This window comes from Polypterus senegalus, chromosome 6 (assembly GCF_016835505.1).
Source record: "Polypterus senegalus isolate Bchr_013 chromosome 6, ASM1683550v1, whole genome shotgun sequence".
In the NCBI taxonomy this organism is placed as follows: domain Eukaryota; kingdom Metazoa; phylum Chordata; class Cladistia; order Polypteriformes; family Polypteridae; genus Polypterus; species Polypterus senegalus.
The window spans coordinates 85,938,832-85,951,982 of record NC_053159.1 but is presented as its reverse complement, the minus strand read 5'-3'; the positions used below and the strand labels follow the sequence as shown (position 1 = coordinate 85,951,982).

The following is a 13,151-nucleotide window of genomic DNA, read 5'->3' as shown; positions in this document are numbered from 1 at the left end:
TTATAGAGCTGATTAGGATTTGAGGGTGAGCCTCTCAGTTTCATAACCACCTTTTATGTTGCATCTCTCTCTGTGTGCTGTAAACGTCTTCCCATTCTGTCAGAGTGCGCTGATGTTTTGCTACCATAGAAACTGGATAGCTTCTTATCATTGAAGGATGCATCAATCATATTTTGTATCATTTTATGATGAAGTACAACTTGAATCAGGCAGAAAAACAGTGATCATGAATGTAAAATCAAAACGGTGAAAGGAAAAAAAAAATCAACAATTTTGAATGACCATGTTAAAGGAGACAAGCAAACACAGGGATATTGTCCCAGTTCCTGTATTGAGCATTTTATACTATAAAACCTTAAGATTTCATTGAATTAAATCAGTTTGGCCTATTCAACAAATGTTGGGATACAATTATTGAAGGTAGAAATGGAACAACAAGTAAATTAACCCCACTGTAATTCCTTTTCACTCAAAGACTCTGTATGTTGGTCAGTTTTTGAAATAGATAAAATAAATATTCACTTTTTTGTATTCTGCTTACTCAGGTTTTAATTATATGTTGTATTTCAATATCAATTTCAGAAACATACACAGGCTCAAAAAATTTGAAAGCAAGTGGATAAATTGTTCTTCATGAAATTATTCACATTCACTCAGTTTATCTCCATTTACTTGGATGAGGGTAACATTGGCTGACCAGGCCAGCATATTCTTAGAAATTTCTTTCAGCATCCCCTGGAGGTACATTTGTCTTGCACTTACAGCATCATATGTCTTCAGTTACAAACTAAAAGTACAGCAGAATTCTGCCTAATTAAATTAGCTTGGAAATAAAAAGGTTTGCAGGTGGAAAAATGATCAACACAAGCAGTGATAGAGAAAAATTACAGTAAATACAATCAAAGGAAAAAAAGTTGAAGGGTACAAATGTGATAAATAAAACATCTTTGAAAGGTCTGATATGAAAACCACAAGTGAAGAACTAAATATGGACAGTGATCTCGACAACAAGGATGCCAGTGACACCACTTGAACGTACTAACAGCATTAAAAACAAACGTGCAGGCTAGTTAAGCAGAAATTAGCTCAGTACTACTCCCTGCCACCACCATTCTACACTACAGGCACACAATACTTGCTCCATTAAATGTCACACAAACCTGACCCCCAAATGTCTGAGATTTAAATTCATCCTGGGTTTTTCCAGGTCTTCTCTACCAGGAGACACAAGCAAAGGTTAAAGGCCTTTGTAAGAACCATTAATTAGTGGACTATGGTCCACTAGTGCTATGGTGCTTGAACCTCCTTAATAGGAATCACTGTGTTCTCATTCTTTCCTGTTCAGCCTTCTGCTTTGTTCAGTATAGTTAATTTTACGCTGCTCCAGCACCCATAGCTCCAGCCCTTGCATTTTCTCACATGTGTCTGTTGGAATGGTGCTGGGCAGAGCCTGGGCTAAGCTAAATATTTAAAATTTAATGTTTTCATTGACCAAGCCAGTCTTGCACTGGTCAGAGATGCTATAATAATATTGAATGTTAGCACAAAATAAAAAAGCTATACATAGAATATCCACAACTATTGGGTACTGAAGTTTAATTAACTTACTTAACAAACGCACATTCAAAAATAACATTACTAGAAAATTCTAATGCATGAAATACTGAGAAATTACTGGAAAAGAAATTTAAAAATAAAAAGCTGTGGTTTTTATTATTTATTGAAGCATTGAAATATTGAATACAGTTGGAGTCGATGTGAATTCGATTGATGAGCACTTTCACTGAACGTACATACTGAATGTGGACTCCGCAACTTAACTTAGTGAACGTGTTCAAGAATACTTTTTACTAATGCTGAACAAGTGAAATAGTTCAGTTGTGGAAGTAATGCTCCCTTTCATCTGCCCTGGGATCCAAAAATCAACTAATGAACAGTCTCTGGTTCAGTATCTCAACATAGCAATTTTCAGGGAAACTTATAAGTCTGTTCCTTCTGTGAATGAGACAAATCATCTTGTTCCTATTTATAAAAAAGTGGACCACCATACCAGTCTGCCTGTCCAGAAACACTGTCCCCACCTCCCACACAACTAGTAACCTATAGTTTAGAAGACAATAGTAATGCTCTAACTAAGGTCTTCTGATCTAGAACATGGAGATTGGAATGCACTAGACACCAGCAAAGATCACAGTGAAGGAAAGAGATGTAAGAGGAACCCTTATCCTCTCCATGGTGGACATGAATTCATTGCTAAATCTGTAGAAGTGCACCTATATGAATCATTTTTCTGTGATCACAAAAATATTAAAGTTGTAAGAATACTGTTCAAAAGGAACCAAGTAAAGCACTGAAAACTGTATAATCTGTTTGTACTTACTAGTTGAATTGACCATTTCCATCAATCAGTTTTCGTATACCTCCATACTCATTCATACAGTATGTTACCAATTTAGATTTGCTAGTCAAACGCATGTCTTTATAAGAACACTGGAGGACCTATAGATATTGTACAAAAATACTGGGAGATAATTCAGTCTACACATACTGTGGTGGAATTTTAACCTAGAACTTTGGAACTGTAACACCCTTACTGTATTCAGGAGGCCCCTATGCCTTTAAGGACAAGAGTGGTGTTGGCCATCAAATAAACTTTCCTGTCCCCTAAGTTTTCAAATAGAAGTTTTTTCTCCCACTTTTGACTACTTACCTTGCAATCGAAAAACAGTTGTAGTTTGTCAGTTGTCAGATAACAACACAGACTACTAATTCACACTAAAAGCAACATGACAGTGTAGTGCAATCAACTATCCAGTTGACTGCAACTCTGTTCCTAAGTGAAATGCTACAATCATTTTTTGTTGCAATTTCTCAAAATGTGTGTCAGTAATGACGTAAAACACATTCCAGTACTAGTGATTTTAAATTTCTGTCCGTCTGTTTGTGTAGTAAGTGAATTGAGCTTCCTATTACAATAATTGTTGATATTCCACATATACTGTAATCCCTCCTCGATCGCGGAGGTTGCGTTCCTGACCCCCCCGTGATAGGTGAAAATCCGCAAAGTAGAAACCATATGTTTGTATGGTTATTTTTATATATTTTAAGCCCTTATAAACTCCCCCACACTGTTAACATTATTAGAGCCCTCTAGACATGAAATAACACCCTTTAGTCAAAAGTTTAAACTGTGCTCCATGACAAGACAGAGATGGCAGTTCTTTCTCACAATTAAAAGAATGCAAACTTATCTTCTCTTCAAAGGAGCGCCGTCAGAAGCAGAGAATGTCAGAGAGAGAGAGCGTGATAAGAAAAGCAAACAATCAAAAAATCAATACGTGCTTTTGTAGAAGGAAAATTTTTTATTAGCATAAGAGAATAGCAAATTAGCATATAGAGCCATAGAAAGTAATTAAAAGCTTCTAAAACATTAGATTAAGCATAAATTAGAATATAAAAGCAAAATACGATAGGTCTAACAAATGGTTAACTAAAAAATCAGTTATATTGCATTATTTTATAGGCTTACAGCAAATTTTCCAAAGTGATGAAAAGAATAGAGAGTCCAGCCCCTCTCACTGCTTTTTGCAGATGATGTTGTCCTGTTTGCTTCATCAGGCCGTGATCTTCAGCTCTCTCTGTATCGGTTCGCAGCTGAGTGTGAAGCAGCTGGGATGAGAATCAGCACCTCCAAATCTGAGAGCATGGTCCTCAGCCAGAAAAGGGTGGAGTGCCCTCTCAGGTTTGGGGGAGAGATCCTGCCCCAAGTGGAGGAGTTTAAGTATCTCGGGGTCTTGTTCACGAGTGAGGGAAGAATGGAGCGTGAGATCGACAGGCGGATCGGTGCAGCATCTGCAGTGATGCGGGCTCTGCATCGGTCTGTTGTGGTGAAAAAGGAGCTGAGCCGTAAGACAAAGCTCTCAATTTACCAGTCGATCTACGCTCCTACCCTCACCTATGGTCATGAGCTATGGGTAGTGACCGAAAGAACGAGATCGCGAATACAAGCGGCTGAAATGAGTTTCCTCCGCAGGGTGTCTGGGCTTTCCCTTAAAGATAGGGTGAGAAGCTCAGTCATCCGGGAGGGGCTCAGAGTAGAGCCGCTGCTCCTCCGCATCGAGAGGAGTCAGATGAGGTGGCTCGGGCATCTGATCAGGATGCCTCCTGGACGCCTCCCTGGTGAGGTGTTTCGGGCACGTCCAACCGGGAGGAGGCCCTGGGGAAGACCCAGGACACGCTGGAGGGACTATGTCTCCCGGCTGGCCTGGGAACGCCTTGGGATTCTCCCGGAAGAGCTGGAAGAAGTGGCCGGGGAGAGGGAAGTCTGGGACTCTCTGCTTAAGCTGCTGCCCCCGCGACCTGACCTCAGATAAGCGGAAGAGGATGGATGGATGGATGAAAAGAATAGCTAAAAGATGCAGCCAAATCAATTTTGGACAGGATAAGAGTGGAGGACACCTGTTATTCAAGGCTAGGAAGAGATAACTTACAAAAAAAGGCCTCTATATTCAGCTGAGTTGTTGAATCAGCAGTATGGCAACAAAAGGCCTTTTACTACAAGCGAGGTCACACTGTAATGCATCTTAGCAAATGCAGGCATTAGCAAAAATATTATAAGAATATATTAGCAATTAACTTTAGTGTAGAAATTAAGACAAATCAAGCATGGCAAGCAATGATCAAATGAAAGCACATACTATACTTGTTTTTAATTAAAGCTTAAGCTTCAGGTCACTATAGTAAAAATTTTGGAAAGCCTAAGAGAGGAAAACCCATATATGGATTAGTAGCCTTGGCCAGTTAGAAAAAATGGGAACAGAATAGAAAGATAACACATTCCACTAGGAGACCAGTCTAACGAGATGATAAAGGTTCCCATAGAAACTCAAGATTTGGTCGGATGGGAGTAAAAGTGGAGTCAGCGGAGGTAAGCAAACCAGCTCATTAGAGCAAGGTCAGAAAAGATAGGAAATTACATCAGGAAAGCCCAAAGATGGAAAGAGGAAGCCATCCACCCAGTCTTAGACCAATCAGAATAAGCCAAACAGACACCAAGAGGAACAATGGACAATTGAACCAGATGCAGAGTCAGCTGATTGAATGAGCAAAAATGATAAGAAATTGTTATAAAAGCTTCACTGGCTGAAATGATCGTCGCTCAATCTAATTTGGCCGTATTGGGTTGAGTCCTTGTTATTTTTTATGTTGATTTATTGCAATAAATCCTTAAAATTCTGTCTATCTGGAGTCCTAATAGCCTTTATTTTTAGGTAAAAAGCCTTCTGATGATGAATTTTTTGAACACTTTTAAGTATGCTGATGCACCACGATAAAGTGGCATTTTGTAGAGGAGCGTCCGTATCCTCTAGGCAAACAGCCCCTCTGCTCACACCCCCTCCATCAAGCGCAGAGAATGTCAGAGAGGGTGAGAGAGAACGAGAAAAGCAAACAATCAAGCACCTCGCGGGAAGCATATCTTATATCATTGAGGAGTTTTAGTTAATATGTAATACATGCTCTGATTGGGTAGCTTCTAAGCCATCCACCAATAGTGTCCCTTGTATGAAATCAACTGGGCAAACAAACTGAGGAAGCATGTGCCATAGATTAAAAGACCCATCGTCCGCAGAAATCCACGAACCAGCGAAAAATCCGCGATATATATTTAGATACTAGCCAACCCGCGGCGTGCCATACACCGCATAATTAGGCCGGTTTTTTATTGAATTTTAAGCACAGGGAGAAAATTAACATTTGAAACACCGGTAATGTAATAAATCAGCAAGAAAAGCAACATTGTAACAATGCACGGAACGAACCAACACACAATCGTCCGTGACTGAAAACCGGCGGATCGTCCTCGCGCCTTCTGCTGCCAGACGGAGGGATGGGGGTTCACGGCACGGAGAGTGGAACGGGAGGAGAGAAGGACGTCCATTCAGCTCCGTCCGTCATGCTAGTCTGCTGATTTCTCGTTCAGTATGTACTGCCCGGTCACGTGCCCACCTCCAACTTGTCACTTGTGTCGTCGTCTTTACACAGTCCAGATGCACATGTGACTGACGTGGACTTTTCATTGCTCTGTGCGGTTTTGGCCGCTTTTCTATATATAATCCACCAAGACACCTGACCACGGTAGTAGCGAGGTGGGAGGGGGGTGCGTAGAAAGTGCAGGAGCATCTAAGAAGACGCACGTTTGTCGCGACGCAACCAGTGGGAGCGTCAGGACCGATCCGGGGTAGATGGCCGCCTTTGTGCGAATGTGGTTTCGCCGCCCTACGTACCTATTTTCTATTATGATATGACGGATATTACTATTACATGTACTACTTCAAACAGGATTATGACGGTGTTAGGGTTAGAGTCGGGATGTATAAATAAAATTTAATTTCAAACGATTAATTTCAAATCAAACCAGCCTAGATTAGCAAGCGGTTTATTTAATCGTTCTAAGCGACAGGCAGCTCTGCACACAGTGACAGTCAATTCAGAGATTGCCGCAGCTCCGCTGTCTTTTGCCGCTTCTCTTGACTCGCAATCCCGTTGAGGAATGTACGCGTCTCACATGAAATCTATCGCCGCGCGCGCAACTATGAAATATGCAAGTTGAACGTTGACTAAGGGACTACACACATTTAGAGAGCGTGCGTAAACACATGGTAAGCAATGGAACCGTTCAGACAGAGCGTGCGATGAGCGGCGACCATCAAAGGCTTTTGCCGCGCGAGCAAATCGCTATGTATGTGGAGTCCCTAATAGGCATCAACGCATCGACTACAATACACGCCACTTTGTCAAACTTTGCTCACTGCAAACGCCGCCGCTGCTATAGTCGTCGGCGCGCTCAGACTTTAAAATTCAAAGGCGGACAGCCGCCGGTCGCAGCGTCGCCGGCTGCTGCACGTCTCCTCAACGGCCGCCTTTGAGTTTGGCGCCGCGCGGGCACGTTTTGCCCGTCGCCAGGATCGGCCCTGGGGAGCGTATGAGTTGCACTTAGTGGGAATTCCACGGTTTGCAGCCGAATGGGGCTCAACGGCTTACCACGCCAGGTAGACACACGGTCAATGTCATGCATAATTATTTATTGAATGCTAAACACTTCTGGAAAGACACCGTTGTCTAAAAAGGGAGGGTTTGAGGATACAACAGAAAGTGAATGAAAAGATGGAACTGTAGACTTTTCATTGCTCTGTGCGGTTTCGCTGCCTTTCTATATATAATCCACCAAGACACCTGACCACGGTAGTAGCGAGGTGGGGGTGTGAACAAAGTGCAGGAGCATCTAAGAAGACGCATGTTTGTCGCGGATGCGAATTGCTGTATGTAGCGTGTAAAACAGCTTTGCCATGGAGCACGTGGTGGAGCGTCGTAACGAAAACTTAGTTTTAAAGACTGCTCACTTCATTGTGTTTTAACCTCAGTTGTAAAGGATTGTTTTAAGGATCCCATGGGATACCCTCGAAACCGTTTGACACGCTGCACCATAGAGTCCGGACGTATTCATGTAATCAGCGTATTGTTGAGCAGACTGTATAATAATGCCTCTGTGACTAAGAACAACGGACACCACGTCACGAAGTTATCCCAATGTTGGCAAACAAAGCTAAGAGCCATGTCACGAAGTTTGAGAGCAACAGTTTAGTCAATGACATTTCTTCAAAAACCGACTGACAGAAACAAACAATTACCTGAAGCAGGAATTTCCATAACATTGAAAGAATTGTTGTTTCCATGAAATACATTTGAAGCGGCAGCCATGGAGGGCAAAAGAATAGTCAACGTGGCTCACAGCTGAGTTTGGACCGGAGCACAGACCAAAGCGAGTGAGTATGTGTTTGATGAGCTGTTTGATTTGGCGGGCAGTGGTCTGATGTGCGTTCCTGAGCACGTGGGAGGAGGGGTAGAATTTCTGGGCGGGCCGTTGTTCCTTTCGCATGGTTTTCATGGTGTCGAAACCAAAAGAATAATGAAAAGTCAAGCGTGGCTTAGGCGTGCATGTGGACTCCTAGCAAAGGCGAAAGAGGCTAACTGGGTGGTCGGTGAGTTTTGCGTCCGGGCACATGGGCAGGCAGTGTGAATGCCTAGAGAGCGAGGGGCGGGCGGTGAAAAGGAGTGTTGGTGGGTAGGAAAACGTCTTCCGTGTTCCTGCAGGAGCATCTAAGAAAACACATGTTTGTCGCGGATGCGAATCTGTATGTAGTGTGTAAAACAGTTTGCTATGGTGCAAGCGGTCATGCGTTGTAACCGAAAAATCGGTTTTTAAAGACTGCTTACTTCATTGTGTTTTAACCTCAGTTGTAAAGGATTGTTTTAAAGATCCCATGAGATACCCCTCACCTGCTGCATATGGCGATTCACCTCGAGAAACTCGCCTCTATGAACAGTCAACGTAGCTCGGAGGTGCATGACATTAACCTGCCCTGCACCGCATGTGGCCTCCTCGACAGACGAATATAAATGACGCCACTTTTTCTGTGTCCTCGCGTCCGACTTGGTGGGCGTGGCCCTGCGAGTTGTCGCCGTATCCAATGGAGTTGGTGGGCGTGGCTCCTTCCTTCGTGCGCCATAGGTGTCTCACTTGTCGGCGGCTTAGTGAATCCACGCCCCTTCCGGCGTGCTTTTCATGGTTGTCTTGCCTTAGTGAATTATATATATAGATGCTTACATTTAAAATCCGCCATAGAGTGAAGCCGCGAAAGTCGAAGCGCGATATAGCGAGGGATTACTGTACCTTCATCTTGCATTAACATTTTTTAATACACTGTGGAGGAATTCAAAGACAGAACCATATTACCTTTTTATCAGCAGACGTTACTAATAGGATAATTAAGTATCTATTAGTTAAATAAAACTAGCAATAATCTCTCTGGTTTCATAATACCAAATTTTAGTTACTTGTGTATTGGGACTAAAAGTTAAAAGTAATGTGTCACTTGTGTAATTGAGATGACTCTGTTGTAACTGAAATAACATCAGCACCTCAGAGTTTCACATTAGACTAGAAATATTAATAAAAAAGAGTAAAATTGTTGACATAACTAATGGCTATTTAAAGCAAAACTTACAATGACAGAACAATTATTGATTAAATTTTCTGCACACTTCAGATACTTCAAGTCATTTAAAATCTGCTCAATAAATCAAATAAATTTGTAACGTTTTCTTACTTTCATGCGTGTATTCCAGACAACACCACCATGACTATCTATTGCTTATCCTCAATTTCAATTTAGTTAAAAATTCAGTTTTTATTAGTACTTATCTTCCAGCACATTTGTATAAGGATAAGCGACATGACTTTTACTTTTCAATAACTGCATTTAAGTTTAAAGCATGTGACTACCTATGAACCACTAAATTGGATACATTTGGGAAAAAAATGTTGAAATACAACTTGACACTGTATTGTTATCAGTCAAAAAAGGTGGGTTAGTATATAAGTCTCACTTATAACCTTTATTTATAAAATCCAATTTATACACTTTATTTATAAAAAATAAGATTTACCATGAGAATAAAAGACAAGTTCAAAAGTCAAAGAAAGCTTTTGGTACCACCTTGATAACCCCATTTACTTTTAACAGAAAAGACAAACGATAACAGCTCAAAATAAAAGTAATAACTTTCAGGTGCAGGCATTGCAATGGCTAGTAGGAGCTCTGTGTTTTGCTCCTTACACCACCTTCCAGGAATGAGCAAGTTGTACAGTATATGGTGGAGACTGGAATGGGAGGAGTTTTCTCTGGTAAGGGGGTGGATCAGTCTTCCCTCTTAGGCATTTTTTTAAAGCAGAGGAGGAAAGAGAAGACAGTGTTAGTGCTGGCACCTTCTCTCGTAAAGGAGAGGTACTGCTTATCTTATCAGAGCTAGGAAGGTGATCCCCAGACTCACATCTGTGACAACACATGTAAAATTAAGTGAAAAAAGTAGAGTTTCAGCAGTCCATTATAATTGCATGATCTGTATAGTTTTTCACTTGTGCTGCAGACACCAAATGCACAAAGAGATCCAATACATTTACTCAGTCAAACATAAAATCAGTAAACAGCAGCATGCAGCAAATTTCCAAATGATTACATAATAGAGGATTATAAAAGACTTTCACTTAATTATAAGTAGAAGAGTAGTCAACCATAAAAAAAGATTTGGATAAAAAAAGGTAAAAACAATATTATGTTTAAGAATGAATTTGTGAGCTGCAATGGAGTCACATCATGGTAGGCCTATAATAAATTTGACATATCAGTTCAGAAAATACTCTTATCATATGTTAGGATATCTGGTTACACAGAAATCCTTACATACTGAGAAAACCTTAAATTGTATTTCCCATTATCAGGTTATTCTAGAAGATAAGTTACTTAATATATTGTACAGTGCATAAAGTTGATAGATAATTGTGTAAAATTAAATGAATATGTCTAGTTCCTCCATATCAACCAACGTAACAGTTTTACCCAGTTTTACTGGGAAAGTAAGTATGTATGTCCAGTAACTTTGTATCAATCTGATATTACATTTGCTCTTTGAGCCTGGTGCACATTATTCATTATGCATCATTTTTACTGTATGTATTTGTGTAGAACAAACTTTGTACAAGCAAATGCATTATACAGGGTGACACAGAAAAATGGGAACTTTTGAAAAACCCAATAAAAATAGAAGAAATCCAACAAAAACATTTTATTGACAGCAATTGAACCACTACAACTTGCCTTTTAAGAGACAGTAATCCAAATTATCAATGTCTGAAAATTACGTCCTGTAGATGGCGTCCTCCTGTACGTATGCATTCTTCCAATCTGCTGTTGAGGTTTCCCATTGATCGCTGCAACATCTCAGCTGGGATACCACAAATTTCGTCTTGAATTCCTTGTTTCAATTCATTCAGTGTCCTTGGCCGAGTCATGTAGACCCGACTCTTAAGGTAGCCCCACAAGAAAAAATCACAAACAGACAAATCCGGTGATCTTGAGGGCCAGGGAATGTCACCGAATCTTTTGATGACATGGTTACAGAACAATTCTCGCACAGCTGCCATTGATTGCCTTGCAATTGATTACTAAATTAATAAATGACGAGATTGTTTACAGCTCAAGGTCCCGGTTCCGCAGTGCTGCCAACTGTACATGGCTGCCACTACGCATTTCAAAAGTTCCCGTTTTTCTGTGTCACCCTGTACATTTGCGTACACTGAAGTGAACATCAACATCGCAAAATTCATTTGCATTAAGTCAATTTGGCTGCTTCAGGCAATGAGCACAGCTCACAACAGTCAGTCAGTAGTAATTGCACCAGAACAATAAATACTATAAATCAGTAGATTTTCCAAAACAATTATTATTTCTCTTCCAGAAATAAGTATTTCTTTGTGAAAGATTGATTAATCATTTGAAAATCCATTTCATTTTATACTTTAATTTATTTAATGTGATGCATATTATACAATGCATTCCATTGTTTGCTTGGTACTCCAGTAATCTTTTACTTGAATATTATCCTTTTCAAAATTTCCTTCACTATAGTTAGTAGTACATAGCATTATTGTTTAAATTAGCTTTGCATAAAAGGCTATTAGTGCTTAATTTACTCAGAACGTTGTTTATTTGAAAGTATTTGGTTAATTCTTAAACTAATAGCCAGTGGTGTCTCAAATAAATGTTCTGCTAGTATTTTCAAAATAGGAGACCCATGGGGCAGCACTCAGACGATGGTCCTTGACCCTTCCCACTCCCCAGGTAATTCTTTGCAATTTGCTGCAGTATAGAATTATAGAATCAGCACACATTGCGGCATGGACTTTTTAAATAGAGGAAAGGACCACAAGGAGTGTTCTCTAACAAATGTAACATTTTTATTTTCTTAATTAAAAAAAAAAAAAGCTTCCTTGATTTCTCTGTATTGCTACATTAATTTTACCCTCATTTCTCAAAAGCTTCCCAGGGTTAATAATGCTACCATCACCATCTCTCATGAAGGAGATGGTGTGTTTTCGATAATATGCAGTTTTTGGAGCAAACCAAACATGGTATTTAGTCTGCTGGTGAAAAAGCTCAACATTGGTCTCATGAGACTATAGAATCTTTTTCCAGCTTACTTCAGTGTCCCTTGTGCCTTCTGGTAAATTCTCTGTGCATTTTTTTAGTAGTGGCTTTCTGTTTGTTGGCCTCTTTAAAGCTGCAACTGGTGAAGCCCCTGGGCAACAGATATTGTATCTACAACCCCTCCAGTCTAATCCACTGTAGGTTGTAATTCTTTCAGAGTTATCATACAGTAGGTCTCTGTTGATCTCCCTTACTGGTCTTCTTCTTGGGTGATTACTCAGTTTTTGTAAATGGCTTGCTCTAGGCAGAATTACAGCTATGCTATTTACAGCTGTGCCATTCTCTTTTCATTTCTTAACAGTTGATTTAACTGGACTCAAACTTATATTCAGAAACTTGGATATTTTCTTTCATTCATCTCCTGACATGTGCTGTTCAACCAACTTTATGCACTTGGAGTGTTCCTTTGCCTTCATTATGTAGGTTCAACGCTGGACCTTACAGATAAGGTGCATTTATACTACAGTCAACTAAAACCCTTTAAATAAGACCAGCTGACCTCAATTTAACTAATCAAGTGACTTTTAAAACTAATTTGCTGCACCAGTGATGATTTAGGTGTGTCATATTACAATGTTTTTGGATTTTCGTGCGTATTATCATACTAATGGCAAGTTAACTAGAGAATACACTCTTGGAAAAAAATCAGAATATGCAAACTACACTCAAACAATGAACAAACCAGAAACCAAATCCTAGACTGAGAAACTGTGAAGCAGCCATGCTAACCTTTGTACTGCCAAACCTGTCTTCTCCTTTAAAAGTATTGTTTTAGTTCCTCACTGCTTCTGCAGACCAATAGAGAGGAAGCCATAAACAGAAAAGTCTGATGCTGCAGGAAAAGAAAATGGAAAGAAAATAAAATGCAGGGCTGGGTTGTATAATTTTTTGGCAGGAACATGTCAGATTATCTATATTTGTTGTTTCTCAGCTAGCTATCTTATTTGTGTCTGTGCAAATAAAGCACACATAAAAATAATAAAACTAGCCTTGTTAAATAACCTTTAGTGTCACAAAGTCCTTGTTAATTTTGGCCAGAGAGCACAA

The 13,151-nt window shown here is 40.0% G+C and overlaps 1 long non-coding RNA gene across 1 annotated transcript in view; it reads right to left on the bottom strand.

The window, feature by feature from the left end:
* Positions 1 to 13,151, bottom strand: part of LOC120531239 — a 76,541-nt gene that overhangs the window by 38,813 nt on the left and 24,577 nt on the right. The gene's annotated exons all lie outside the window — the stretch shown is intronic.